Source organism: Lissotriton vulgaris, chromosome 3_1 (assembly GCF_964263255.1).
Source record: "Lissotriton vulgaris chromosome 3_1, aLisVul1.2, whole genome shotgun sequence".
NCBI lineage: Eukaryota > Metazoa > Chordata > Amphibia > Caudata > Salamandridae > Lissotriton > Lissotriton vulgaris.
Window position 1 is genome coordinate 1,030,535,514 of NC_141689.1, and position 15,535 is coordinate 1,030,551,048.

A 15,535-nucleotide genomic window follows, 5' to 3' on the forward strand; every position below is an offset into this window, starting at 1 on the left:
GCTGGTCCACTACCCTTCAGGTGTCCCTATGGTCATAGGTCCTGAAGAGACCCTACACTGCACACAGGGTCGAACGCCGTCGCCAAGTTTCATAAACAAACCATTGTTTACCAGCACTGATCACTTTATCTAGCGCTTTCCACTATACATATATATGTTAATGGTGGTTCATATGAAGCATTGGAAACCTTGTATATATTTCACATATATGTCACTAATTTCCTAGGTTCCATTCTCACTCAGGACTATATGTTCGAATGTATTACTTTTTAACAGTATTTCATTTCAAGGATTATATAATTATTTTTGATTCAAAAACAAATCAGAGGTGTATTTGCTTCCTTCTCTCTCCAATATCACTATATCCCGATATATTGTCATTGTGCCCATATACATTGAGATTACTTCATTAAGTGCCCACAGGAGCCTTTGTTTTTTGATAATAAGAAACATTAGGAGCAGTGCCCAGGGTCGGGACGAGGATTTGGGCTGCGAGTCATAGCTCCATTGTTAATTGCTTGCACCCATGTTGTGAATCTAAACGCGGGTGCCGTGTTAAAGATCAATCGCTGTTTGCAGTCTGGGAGAAAAAATGTTTTATGCAAGCTGCTTCTTCTGAGCGTTGTAAGCAGTGAAATGTAAGGCATTTCCCGCTGGTTAAAAAAAGCAGGCTCCTTGTTAAAGATAAAGCACGGTGTGCATTCTGGAAAAAAATGTTTTAGTACATGATGACCCCTCGTGTCATGCCGCTTCTTTGGAGCCCTGGAAGCGGTAAAACATAAGGCGTGCCAGCTGGTATAAAAAAAAAAAGCGGTTGTGGGAGAGAGTGTCCTGCCTGCAACAGCTGGTAGGAGAAAATACTTTAAGATAATAGTGCCCACATACTGTTAATAAAACCTGCAGAGCAACAACACAAGTAAAAGGGGCAGTCTTCATGGGAGGTTACAAAAGTAGAAGGGGCGTTACTAAGGAGGGACTACTAAGCCTATTCACGAATCAAAAGCAACCATTTAGAAAGGACAGTAACAGGAGGCAATTGAAAAGTTGGGCGGAGCTTCAAGTCCATACCTGAATTACCAGAATCCAGCATGTCTAGAGACAGCACAAGCGCTGCCTAGGAGAGACCTAAAAATATAAAGCCGAAAGTCCAATTTCCAATGATTTATTTATTTTGTTATCGAACTCCTACGAGGTCTACAAAAAGACACCATCAGATTAAAAAAAGAAACAAACTATACATACAATACAAAATTCTTCCTTATACTATGGGAATTCTTATATCAAAAATACTGAAAGGTGTACAAATAGTGCTAAGATACAAAATACAGTCAAATAACCAACCTGTAAATTTCTTTTGTCGAAATAATGAGTATTTTGCAAATAGTGCTATAAATACATAAGACAATAAAAGAAATTCCTAATAAATAGGCAAAAATATTTTTACAAATTGATATATCTTAAAACAGACCATTTCATTCGGGACAGAACCAAAGATCGTGCCTCCTGGGCAGAGTGGATATTATATTTAATAAAAACGGACTTTCAAAACAGTCGCCTAGCACTTTGCAACTTTGGGCATACAAAAAGCACATGATTAAGATCTTGCATTTGCAACAGGCATAGTTCACATATTCTCTTGACTCTAGGTGTTTTATCCCAGATACCAGTGACATCTCTTAGAGGCAACAAATTAAATCTCAGTAGGAGTATCAGTTTTCTAATCCCTTGAGGGATATTCCAAGTTAAGTACGGCTGTGGTTTGTTCCCCAAAGCACTTACTATGACCGCCTCATTACTGGACCTGGATTGGCTGGAGGCAGCATCTCTTGCCAAATTAATAGGGGATCTAAACTTCTTTAGAAGTTGTTTCAATACAGGTTTGGACATAGGAGAAGCGGAAGTCAAACTAATGCTGAATGTGTCCTTTGCACATACAAAGGACCTGAAAAATATAGATTGTTCTTTTTGCATGTCAAAAATTTCTATTCTCAAGGCGGCCCTAATTATGCCCTTCTCCCCCAAAAGAAGGGAATTACCCCACCTAAGAACTGCAGCCAGGGATAGTGTAAAGGATGAGACTAATCCAAATTCGAGGCAAAGTGCATGTGGGGCTGCAGAGGAATGTAAATTGCTAATTTTACGCAGGATTCGTCCTTCCGCTTTATCGAAAATAAGCCAATAATTCATGTACAATACCTCAGCAGCATATATGAACGAGGGACAAATTTTGACCTTAAAAACAGATAAAACATGTTCAAAGTGGTGTCTCCTGCAAGGTTTATAAAATCTGTTTAGTGCACTTGCCTGGGAGACAGCTTTACTGACACAATGTTTAATATGCTCTAAATCTCGGCCAGTTTTGGAAAAAAAACGTCCCCAAATATAGGTACGAATCTACCAGTTCAGTTTTTTATAACCAAGCATCCATCTTAAACATCTCCTTATTTTAAGCCCCTTGTTACGAAATACCAAAATCATACTTTTTCCGTAATTGATTTTCAAGAAGTGAGCCTCTGCATATTTACTTAAGGCATCAAGGTGACATTGCAGGCAGATAGGTGTTAGATTGAATATTGCAAAAAACACAGTTGATGGACAGAATGTAGAACAATGTCATACATTCACCCCAGTACAAGGATCTGGGCCTAAATCCATCGTTGTTTTGCACTCCACACCACCCTGGGTTAGACACTGGCTATATGCAAATCAGCTCTGACCCTGTGCCTCATGGGAACAGTCCAGTCCGAACCACCAAGCCATGTCTTTCCCAGACCGGAATCAAGCATCCAAGGACCGGTTTCTGGCTATCAGCCTTCATCAGCCTGGATAGCTTGACTCCAGTGGTTAGATTGAATATTGCAACATCGTCTGCGTATAATAGAGAGCCGGCGGACATTGTACCAATCTTTGGGGCATCCCCCCTTACCGAGTTCAAAGTTCCGTGTAGATCAGCAATATACAGAGAAAATAAAAGTGGTGCAAATAGGCAACCATGTTTGAGCCCATTGTGCGTTCTAATTTTACATGATAGCCCCTGCAAACCTCCCATCAGAACCCAGCACCACATGTCTGTGTGCAATTCCATAATCAGACCCAAGAGATGATATGGTATGCCCAGGAGGACAAGTTTTCTCCACAGCCTTTGGTGATCCACTTTGTCAAACGCCGTGGAGAAATCAATAAAAGCTGTATATATTCGCATTCCTCGGATCAAAACATATTTCTCTACAATTGTCTGAACAACCGCTATATTATCCAAGGTGCCATGGTTCTTTCTAAAACCCGCTGGAAGTCAGTTAGAGTACTGCTAGAAAAATTATACTCGGGTCTTCTCGTCCTTTTGCAGCACTCTATTCTAGAGGGTTCTCTCTTCCTCTCTCTCTCTTTTGGTTTGGAGGACTAGGCCTGTCTGTTGTCATTTGTTGTAAGTCTGCCGGGGGTGATGGTATGCTATGTGACCACTTCTAGCAAAGATAAACAGCAGACAGAGTAAGTGCAAATTGAATTAAAAAACGGTAAGAAAAAAATATGTTTGCACAAGCTTTGAAAGAGTACATGATGCACTCGTTACGCGAGGCTCAAAATAAAGGCACCTACCAACAAACTTTCAGGTAAGTCTAAAAAAGGTAAAAATAAAAGGTAAAGTAACCACAAACACAGCATAACAAAACCTTAGGTATTCACAAGTAATTCAACACAATGAGAACCAATCTAAATAACTGAAACATAAAGTCATACCTGCTCTTTGCTGGTTTGTAGTACCTTGACATATGATGATGCTGCTGTCTGGCCTGAAATGTCAACTGACTGAGAAGACAGGCCGCCTACCGTAAGAACAGAGTATCGTAAACTACATACTTCTACAGAATGCAGAAAAATTGAACACAAGTACAAAAGGCAAGACCCAGTGCCGCAGAGACCACAGCCTGCAGATACAACGTCTAGAAATGCGCCTCCTCTTTGCTTTCAAGATAAAGTTAGCAGAAAAAGCTCTTCTGTTAAGGAGTTGCTCCTGAAGCAACAACCATCTGGGATTGTATGGAATTGGTAGAAGTACCCTCTAGAAATCTCTCTACCACTCTTATGTTGCTGTCTAGAAATGTGGAGCAGTATCTACAGGAGACTAATGCCTCATCGCTGCCTACTAGAGGGTTCTGAGTCATTTCTGTCGTCACCACCAACCTCCATCTTGGGCTCAGTGTTTCACAGTTCGAATCCTCAGTACAATCGATATTCTGACCCATAGCCAGTTATCTCAAAATTCTCAGGGCATCTTGTGGCTAAAATAGAGAACTACTAGGAACTCAGCAGCACAACTAGAAACCACCAAGTTATTGACTTCCTATAGCAAAACTGAACGTGATAAGAGTTTTTCTAAACCCGATTTGCTTGGGACCTTTCAAACATGCAATCAGGGTCCTGATTCATCCCTAAAAATAAGTTTGATTCTGGCCATGCCATTTATTGGCCAGTGAAGAACTGCCCAGCTGGCCCTGTTAAAAGACAGACAGTACTGAGTGGGTGGGACAATTCAGATTCCCTCTGCTGAAACCGGACTATGCCACAGGAAAAAAGGTAAGTTAAAAGGCATCCCTGAACAGTCATTAACTTGTTTTCTGGACTAGTCAAGTGAAGTCAGGGGCATTTGTATAGCGTACAAATCACATCCGGGGAGTCTCATGGCGCTTGCAGATGGCTCTGACAAGAGGAACAAGACGGCTAGTTTGGAAAAAGCCAGGTCTTTCGCTTCTTACGGAAACAGCTATGCTCTGGGATAATGCGGAGGTGAAGAGGCATTTTATTTCACGAGACAGGAGCTAGAAAAGAAAATGCGCGACCGCCATTTCTGGAAGTTTGTATTCTTAGAGGTGTCAGTAGGGATTCGTTGCTAGATCTGAGTTTTCTTTGAGGCTGATGCCATCTTAGTTTTTTTGAACAGTATCTAGGGCCTCTTTCATACATGTGTCTATGAGCCAGGTATAGAGTTTGAAAAGGATTTGCTTTTTCCCTGGAAGGCAATGCAGGCTTCTCAGGCATGTGGCTTATGAAGTTCTTCGCGGAAGGTTAAGAACTAGCCGAGCTGCCGTGTTCTGAAGAACCTGGAGCCTGCTCAAATGATGTTCATTAATGGAGGTAAAGAGCGCGTTCCCGTTGTCCATTCTGTTTATAATTAGACCCTGAACTAGGGGTTTCTGGGCCTGAACGGGAATCCACTTGAAAATCTTCCTCAACCTACGGATTAGTCCGAAACAGGTACCTAGAATGTGGTTGATGTGGTTTCCCATGGACAGTTTATTGTCCTTGTAGAAGCCCAGAATTCTAAATGATTTCTTCAGCACTGTACAGCTGTCTAACTTTGTTGGCCACCAGTCATGAGTCCAATGTTCAGCCGCTTTGCCGAAAAGCATAATTTCTGATTTGCTGCCATTTAACTGGAGGTGATTGGTATTCATCCATTCCTCGGCGTGAGTCAGGCAGTTTTTGAAACGTTGTTTGGTTTCATTCGGATCTGGGCCCAGTGTGACTAAGGTCTGGGTATCGTCGGCATAGGACAAAACATCAAAGCCATAGTTTTTAATCACTTTGGCCAGAGGGGGTCATATAGATATTAAAAAGTGTCGGGCTCAAGATAGAGCCTTGTGGAACGCCCATCTTAACAGGTCTTTCGTCTGCTCTGTTTTTTATCAATCTGGACCGCTGTTGTGCGATTGGATAGGTAGCTGGAAAACCATTCCAGGGTATTTCCTCTGACACCAAACTCCCACAGCCGTTGAATTAGGATATGAGGGGAGATGGTGTCAAAGGCCGCAGATAGGTCGAGCAGGACAAGGATGGTTGACTGGCGTTTATCCAATGCCAGTCTGATATTATCAGCAACCTCGACCAGCGCAGTTTCTGTGTTGTGTAATGCCCTAAATCCAGATTGCGAAGGGTCCAGGAGTTCATGATTTTCGAGGTGGCTCACAAGCTGTTTATTGACGAAGGATTCAAGCATTTTTCCAAAAAGCGGAAATAAACAGATGGGCCGATAATTTAGAAGAACGCTGGGGTCGGCCGTGGGCTTTTTCAGAATAGGTCTAATTTTGCCTGCTTTCCATGTTGCAGGGAAGTCTGCATCCGCAAATTACTTATTGAAAAGATTGGTGAGATGTTCCACTAGTGCAGGCGCAAGTATAGAAAAAAGTTTGGGGAAATGTGATCAGAAGGAGACCCTGACTTTATTTTCAGCCCGGCAGACATGGTTGCATCGCAATAAAATTTTGTAAATTCATCCATTATGTAGGGAGGGTCAGGTGGCAATGTTGCCAGGGCAACGGACTGAATTGGGTTTTGATTGGAAGGAAAAGAGAGGTGAATAGTAGTGATTTTTTCCTCAAAGAACTTAGAAAGCGCATTGGGAATTTGGAGTTGCTAACGGACTGCTAGAGATGGTAAATTCTTTCATGATTTGGAAGAGTTCTCCCTTTTCTGAATCGTTTTTGGCCACTATAGGTGTGGCAGGGTATACTCAGACATGAGTCCCTTTCTCACTGCACCATCAGGATTCAAGCAAGCTGGGCCGAAGAAGGCTGAAATGCCAGAAACCGGTCCCCGGTAGCTTGTCTCCTTTCTGGTGAAGAATTGGCTTGGTAGTTTAGTCTGCCCTGTTCCCATGATGCACTGGGCCAGGGACAGACTGATTTGCATATAGCCAGGTTCTGAGCTGGGATGGTGCAGTGAGATAAATAACGGTGATGGATCAAGCCCTGATCTTTGGACTGGGTAAGAGTGGTCTGCTTAATTCAGACACTCTGTTCATCACTACCCCCTTTTCTGAATCGTTTTTGGCCACTATAGGTGTGGCAGGTAAGCATGGGCGGAAAATCCGTTTCGCTCGCGGATTTTGCGGATTTTCGGTAAATTCGCAATCCGCGAGATTTGCGAATCTCCCGCAAAATCCGCAAATCCGCGAGCAGCGGATTTTGCTCGCACTGTTCGCGTGAGTTCGCGCCCCGCGAATAAGTGCAAAATTGCAGAAATACGATCTTAGCAAAACTGAAACTACTTACCAGGTTCAAAAGTTCAGGCTCATCATTAGTAGCCATTTCCTGTAGTGCTTCCTGAGGGGCCCCTCCAGAGTTCAGTTGCCAGTTGAAACTATTATGTGACCCTGCTCTGAACCTCAGAATAGTTACACATATGCCACAAAGGTCCTGAATTACAGCTAAGGGAGACAAGCAGGAGCCAGGCTGGAAGTTCAAATCCATTAATCAGCCCCTAATTCATTATTGTCAGTTGGGGCAGGGCAGGTGTTGTAACTAATTTTGCAACAATGAAAGCACTTAGCAAGTGCAAAAGATCACTAATCAGGAAGCACTAAGGAAGCAGGTGCCAGCTAAAAAAATATTCTGTGACACATTAATCAGCCCCAAATTAATTCAGGTCACTTGAGGCAGGGAAGGTGTGCTTGCGTTGCCACAATAATGTACACTGACTGGACAACCAGAGGGTGCTGTGATGAAACAGAGGGTGGCATGGGTGGGCCAGAGGGTGGCATGAGTAGTCAGAGAGTGGCAGTGATGAAGAAGAGTGTCCCAAACAGGCTGGACACGTAGAAACAACAAGTTCGCGAAACTTGCGACCCGACAGGTAAGTTCGCAATTTGCGACATTGTACAAAACCCTCGCGAACTGGCAGAAACCCGCGCAAACACAAAAAAAAAAATCCGCAAATTCGCGAGAATTCGCGGATTTTGCGGATTGCGAGTTCGCAAATCCGCAAAATTCGCGAACGCGAGATTCGCAAAATTCGCCCATGCTTAGTGGCAGGGTATACTCAGACATGAGTCCCTTTCTCACTGCACCATCAGGATTCAAGCAAGCCGGGCCGAAGAAGGCTGAAATGCCAAAAACCGGTCCCCGGTAGCTTGTCTCCTTTCTGGTGAAGAATTGGCTTGGTAGTTTAGTGTGCCCTGTTCCCATGATGCACTGGGCCAAGGACAGACTGATTTACATATAGCCAGGTTCTGAGCTGGGATGGTGCAGTGAGATAAATAACGGTGATGGATCAAGCCCTGATCTTTGGACTGGGTAAGAGTGGTCTGCTTAATTCAGACACTCTGTTCATCACCACCCCCTTTTCTGAATCGTTTTTGGCCACTATAGGTGTGGCAGGGTATACTCAGACATGAGTCCCTTTCTCACTGCACCATCAGGATTCAAGCAAGCCGGGCCGAAGAAGGCTGAAATGCCAGAAACCGGTCCCCGGTAGCTTGTCTCCTTTCTGGTGAAGAATTGGCTTGGTAGTTTAGTCTGCCCTGTTCCCATGATGCACTGGGCCAGGGACAGACTGATTTGCATATAGCCAGGTTCTGAGCTGGGATGGTGCAGTGAGATAAATAACGGTGATGGATCAAGCCCTGATCTTTGGACTGGGTAAGAGTGGTCTGCTTAATTCAGACACTCTGTTCATCACCACCCCCTTTTCTGAATCGTTTTTGGCCACTATAGGTGTGGCAGGGTATACTCAGACATGAGTCCCTTTCTCACTGCACCATCAGGATTCAAGCAAGCCGGGTCGAAGAAGGCTGAAATGTCAGAAACCGGCCCCCGGTATTTTGTCTCCTTTCTGGTGAAGAATAGGCTTGGTAGTTTAGTCTGCCCTGTTCCCATGATGCACTGGGCCAGGGACAGACTGATTTGCATATAGCCAGGTTCTGAGCTGGGATGGTGCAGTGAGATAAATAACGGTGATGGATCAAGCCCTGATCTTTGGACTGGGTAAGAGTGGTCTGCTTAATTCAGACACTCTGTTCATCACCACCCACTTTTCTGAATCGTTTTTGGCCACTATAGGTGTGGCAGGGTATACTCAGACATGAGTCCCTTTCTCACTGCACCATCAGGATTCAAGCAAGCCCGGCCGAAGAAGGCTGAAATGCCAGAAACCGGTCCCCGGTAGCTTGTCTCCTTTCTGGTGAAGAATTGGCTTGGTAGTTTAGTGTGCCCTGTTCCCATGATGCACTGGGCCAGGGACAAACTGATTTGCATATAGCCAGGTTCTGAGCTGGGATGGTGCAGTGAGATAAATAACGGTGAAGGATCAAGCCCTGATCTTTGGACTGGGTAAGAGTGGTCTGCTTAATTCAGACACTCTGTTCATCACCACCCCCTTTTCTGAATCGTTTTTTGGCCACTATAGGTGTGGCAGGGTATACTCAGACATGAGTCCCTTTCTCACTGCACCATCAGGATTCAAGCAAGCCCAGCCGAAGAAGGCTGAAATGCCAGAAACCGGTCCCCGGTAGCTTGTCTCCTTTCTGGTGAAGAATTGGCTTGGTAGTTTAGTCTGCCCTGTTCCCATGATGCACTGGGCCAGGGACAGACTGATTTGCATATAGCCAGGTTCTGAGCTGGGATGGTGCAGTGAGATAAATAACGGTGATGGATCAAGCCCTGATCTTTGGACTGGGTAAGAGTGGTCTGCTTAATTCAGACACTCTGTTCATCACCAACCCCTTTTCTGAATCGTTTTTGGCCACTATAGGTGTGGCAGGGTATACTCAGACATGAGTCCCTTTCTCACTGCACCATCAGGATTCAAGCAAGCCGGGCAGAAGAAGGCTGAAATGCCAGAAACCGGTCCCCGGTAGCTTGTCTCCTTTCTGGTGAAGAATTGGCTTGGTAGTTTAGTCTGCCCTGTTCCCATGATGCACTGGGCCAGGGACAGACTGATTTGCATATAGCCAGGTTCTGAGCTGGGATGGTGCAGTGAGATAAATAACGGTGATGGATCAAGCCCTGATCTTTGGACTGGGTAAGAGTGGTCTGCTTAATTCAGACACTCTGTTCATCACCACCCCCTTTTCTGAATCGTTTTTGGCCACTATAGGTGTGGCAGGGTATACTCAGACATGAGTCCCTTTCTCACTGCACCATCAGGATTCAAGCAAGCCGGGCCGAAGAAGGCTGAAATGCCAGAAACCGGTCCCCGGTAGCTTGTCTCCTTTCTGGTGAAGAATTGGCTTGGTAGTTTAGTCTGCCCTGTTCCCATGATGCACTGGGCCAGGGACAGACGGATTTGCATATAGCCAGGTTCTGAGCTGGGATGGTGCAGTGAGATAAATAACGGTGATGGATCAAGCCCTGATCTTTGGACTGGGTAAGAGTGGTCTGCTTAATTCAGACACTCTGTTCATCACCACCCCCTTTTCTGAATCGTTTTTGGCCACTATAGGTGTGGCAGGGTATACTCAGACATGAGTCCCTTTCTCACTGCACCATCAGGATTCAAGCAACCCCGGCCGAAGAAGGCTGAAATGCCAGAAACCGGTCCCCGGTAGCTTGTCTCCTTTCTGGTGAAGAATTGGCTTGGTAGTTTAGTCTGCCCTGTTCCCATGATGCACTGGGCCAGGGACAGACTGATTTGCATATAGCCAGGTTCTGAGCTGGGAAGGTGCAGTGAGATAAATAACGGTGATGGATCAAGCCCTGATCTTTGGACTGGGTAAGAGTGGTCTGCTTAATTCAGACACTCTGTTCATCACCACCCCCTTTTCTGAATCGTTTATTTTCAGCCCGGCAGACATGGTCGCATCGCAATAAAATTTTGTAAATTCATCCATTATGTAGGAAGGGTCAGGTGGCAATGTTGCCAGGGCAACGGACTGAATTGGGTTTTGATTGGAAGGAAAAGAGAGGTGAATAGTAGTGATTTTTTCCTCAAAGAACTTAGAAAGCGCATTGGGAATTTGGAGTTGCTAACGGACTGCTAGAGATGGTAAATTCTTTCATGATTTGGAAGAGTTCTTTGGAGGAGTTTTGAGCTTTGTTTATCCGCTCCGTAAGGAATGCTCTCTTTGTTGACTTTATGTCCCTCATATAGCTGGTGTGCAATAGTTTGTATGTTTTCCGGTCTATCTGATCTTTGCTTTTCCGCCATTTTTTTCACAGCGGTTCTACGTTTAAATTTCATGGTTTTCAATTGCTCTGTGAACCAGGGAGCAATTCTGGTCTTGCGCTTGACTTTGCTTAGAGGAGCAGTTTTATCTAGTGCTATCTCTATGGCTTTGTCAAATTGGAGTACTGCAATACTAGCACTTGAAGTAGAAAATTGTAGAAAATTGTGCATCTAGATGAAAGTTTTTTAGATACATGGGTAGGGTAATTTTTTTCAAGGGTCTGCATAATGTAGATTTCTTTTTCTACTACTGCAGAAACCTGCTCAGCAGCCCACTGCCAGCCAATATCAGTATGTCCTTAATGTTTGTAAATAGGACTACCTACATTTTTGGAAAGCTTCCCTCCTAAAAAGGGCTCCTGGCAAGGGCACCCTTTTCACTACTCCCAGAATGCACTGCAGTGGTCACTGTCTACATGTAGGTCACTGTCTACATGTACCTGGCCATTTAAACCTCCACGTTTCTTCTATACTGCGAGGGAAACTGTAAGTATTCCGCCAGACAATTCCCAGAGCTATCGGAACGCAAGAGGAGATGCGTGGCAAGGGCTGTTTTTGTTCTCCATGGCAGCATCCACCATCCATCCTTTGAACTCCTTTCTCCAAAATACAAAGATGTGCACAATAAGATAAGTGTAACCACATTGAGAGACTTAACACTAAAGACTGGGAAGTTTTGCTCATCAGAATAATTTGAGATGTTCTAGATCATTATTGTAAAACAATGAACATAAGGTTTGAGAATATTTTTTATCATACAAAAATATGTTAACACAAAGATTCCCCATCTGCTATGGGGCTCTTGATAGAGAGTGCCAGAAGACCACATGATTGTTACACTCGCCTTCAGAGACATCACAGGTTGTCCTTATAATAACCAGATTTTTAACGAGGGGTCAGTGAGATTAATGGGCCTCGTAAACCTTTGCCAAAAACATAATGCAGAGGACATTTTGGACACAAAAGGGAAACATGGCATGGGTGATACAGCTGGACAGATTATTGTGTTTTTTACCAAGACAACAACTATAATATCTATTTAGTCCCTAAAAACCAGATTACCCTTTCTATCAAGTTCTCTCCTTTATTATAGCACCCCATGGTTAGATACTGCCTTGCATGCTCATATGTCATCATCACATGCCAGGTATGGCTACCATAAACTAAGTGTGCACAGTAAATCGAAAACATTTTTTAAAAGATTCATTGAATACAAATACCAGATGACAGAGGAGATCACGCCTAGGGATGTTTTCGAAAAATTAATTGTAAACTGTCCTTTTTCAGACACATTGGGCTAGACACATTTTCAAAAACATTTTATAAAGACTGAAACCAAAGCACTCATACAGTAATGGAAAATAGTACATGCTCCAAACAGTCAGGAAGTATTTTGAAGAATAGTTTACTTTATTTCAGGTGTGGAATATTATGTATTCTTTAGAATATTCATATTTCATAAATTCTTTCTTTGGAAATGGAAAACAGCAGACATGTGTTTCGACACACAGTAACTTTTCCAAGGCTGTGACATATTTAGGTCTACACAGTAAAAGGATTAACTTACACCCATGATAAGACATAGGATGTGGAGAGACATGTGAGTAGAGGAGTCACAGCATGAAAAATAGCTTAAGTAGGTGCCCAGAATTAAAAGGAATGTCCGGGCCTGAAATACCAGAGGAAGTGTTCAGAATAGAGATGATTAGTATCACAGAATGATAAAGTATCCCAACCTAAAGTATAAGAGTTTCAGAGTCAGAGATGCAGTTGTACTAGGAGACCAACCTTTGATTAGGATAAACAAGCGGTCACAGATTCCATGTGGAAGGATCCTAGCGGAGTCAGTATGGTGTCTGCTGTAATACCCCAGAGGATGGCACCTCCACTCAACTTACTGCATATAATAATGGACGCAAATGGTAAAGGCAACAAGCATTGACATAGCCAATAGGTCTCGCTTTCTGGACCTTATAAGTATTTAGTTATGCAGCACAAAATCCTTTATCAACAACATTAATCGTTGCATGGATAAACAGTTATTAGGTCCCCATTGCGAGACCTATTGGCTATGCCAATGCTTGTTATCATTGGTTTGATTGTGTGGCGTACCCACTCCACAATTAAAACACAAAAAACCTGCCTCCCACTTACAGTGGTAGAGACCACTTTGGACCAGAATGACTCCAGGGTGTGGGAAGCCTGCTGATGAAGCATGCCACTTTTTTCAGTGGGACAGGGCCCTACAATTTCCAGGGAGATAACACTGTCTGAGCAGAACAAAGAGGTGACCAAAAAAGGAGCCAGATCTTTTTGACGTATGTGTGACCATAAAATCAAATACAGGCTTTACAATGAAAAGGCATGAGTCTACTGAACCACTAGACCCAGCTTGCACATGTTTGTGTGGACGTGCACTAAAATAAAGCTGGTTTTGTGGTTGCACCAGTGTTTATCTTCTATTGATACAGCGCCTGGCAAGTTCAGCGGGCTAAACTTCCAAGAGCTCATGCATAGCTGTCGCAAGTCAAAGTTATTCCCCACAGGGGGGCCAGTATCGTTACAAAGGAAGTGCTAATAAAAACAGGATACAGTACTACAGAACAACAGAGAAACAATAAGAAGCAAAGAAGAGAAAGGGTATTGTTGTGCTGGTACGTTTGGTATCAAGGGTTCAGTCTCAGAGGTGAATTTGCATTCGCTTCTGACATAGGTATTGTTAGTCAATTACGCTTCGCCTTTAGGGAGAATACACCTCTGGAATTCACACATTGTGAGTGATTAGCACTTCGGGTGAACATATTCTCGATCAAGAGCGCTTTCTTTCAGCACAGGTCAGATCTATTTTTACCAACATTTAGTTCCCGTAGACTCTGTCAGCTGATAATATTTTTCATCCGTGCTTCCCAAGTTACCAGTAAAGCGCTTTGCAATCATGTTGGGCGTGCGTTAAAAATACGGGCTTTATCAATACGACAAGCATTGGCCGCCCGGAATGCACAGATGGGGGCTGCAGCGGGAGAGAGAGAGGCGGAGGGAGTTGTGTGCGTTCATGCTGCGCACAAAAGCACTGCTAAGCAGCATTTAATTGTCCGATGGCAGGAACTGGTCGGGAAGGGATGGAGCGAGGCGCGCATGCTTGTGCGCGTAATCGCAAGCTAGTGGCCAAGCCTTTGGTAGCAGCACTTTAAAAACCTGTTTACAAAATGTCTTGCAGAGCAGCGCATGCGCTGACTCAGCGAGACCTAAAAAGGAGCTAGTTGGCAGACAGAAGCAAATCATAGATGTTAATAGGACCAATTTTTTGGAAATAGCTGAGTATAGCTGTGTCGGGGTATCAGAAAGGGGCCGTAGACTAGATCGGGGTAAGTACTGTTTTATTTTAGACAGTGTCTTTTTAGAACGAGTGGTAAGTCTCTCCCTCTGGAAAACTGCGGTATCAGTGTTGGCGATGGCTCCGGTTATGCAACCTCCGGTCTTAAGGGCACGCTCTTCTCCCTCGTGGTCCCTCTTGTTCCTGGTACTCTTCTAGTTCCTCCCTCAGGCAGTTCCCAAATCGTGCAGAGAGACAGAGAGAACAGCTTGTCAGGAACCTCGTATACTATCTGATGCCCACGGGAAACCGGGGTAGTGAGGGGAAACCCGTGAAACGGTGCTGTACAAACAGGTCTCAGTGCCTGAGTGGTGAGGTAGGAATGAGTGATGGTGGGGTTTTTACACTAGGAGGGAGGAAGGTATAATGGGGAGGAGTTGCTCTGTTTTAGATAGGCAAGCGCGTGGTATTAAGGAGCCGAGGATCCCGTCTCCCGACCAACCCCGCAAACCGCTGCCGTACCTGCTGCAGCCACACTCCTCCCTCGGGAGTGTGGCACGGCTTCCGCGAAACCATTGGCCTCCTAGCTTTCTCTCTTCGTCCTCGCTTCTCGTCTCTGTAACTCTGTCCGTTTCTGCTCCGCTCCACACGCCGCCTCTGAACTCCACCGGGGTGTCGTCACACGCCAAACTCTGGAGTTCCTGACTTTTACCCAATCCAAGGCGTCCGTTGTCATCAGGGGGCGTGTCCTCGTCCTCCCAGAATCTCCCCTTAAAGGTGTAGTCCTCCTAGCCGTCCTCTGACTCTAGCCACGGGCTGACTCCTTCGTTCCAATTGCTCTGACAATGGTGCAAAGAGGGAGGGGAAGCAAAGTCAGCACTCCACCAGTCGTAAAAGGGAGGTCCTGCTTCTACCTAGCCGTGCTTCCCTTTACAATAGCCACACTAGATAACTCACATGGAAATAACAGAGATGTTCGAACATTCTACGCAGAAGTCTGTAAGATATGGAAAGAACCACAAATCCTGGGTTTGGATAGAGGTCAGATCAATTTATAAAGAAGGTGAGAGATAATATCATGAAGCACGAACAAAGAAAAAGAGAGAACATTCCGTTATAGCGAAGAACTTATTCTCAGGTGGCTATTAGATAATAACGTGATATTCATAAACTCCTATGGAGTGAATCAAAGTATGTGCCATTAATAGGACCAGAGTAGTTTAGAGAGGAAACACAGCCAGTGTACTGTGTGCTAGGTTATATAGTCAAGGGATTCCAAAATAA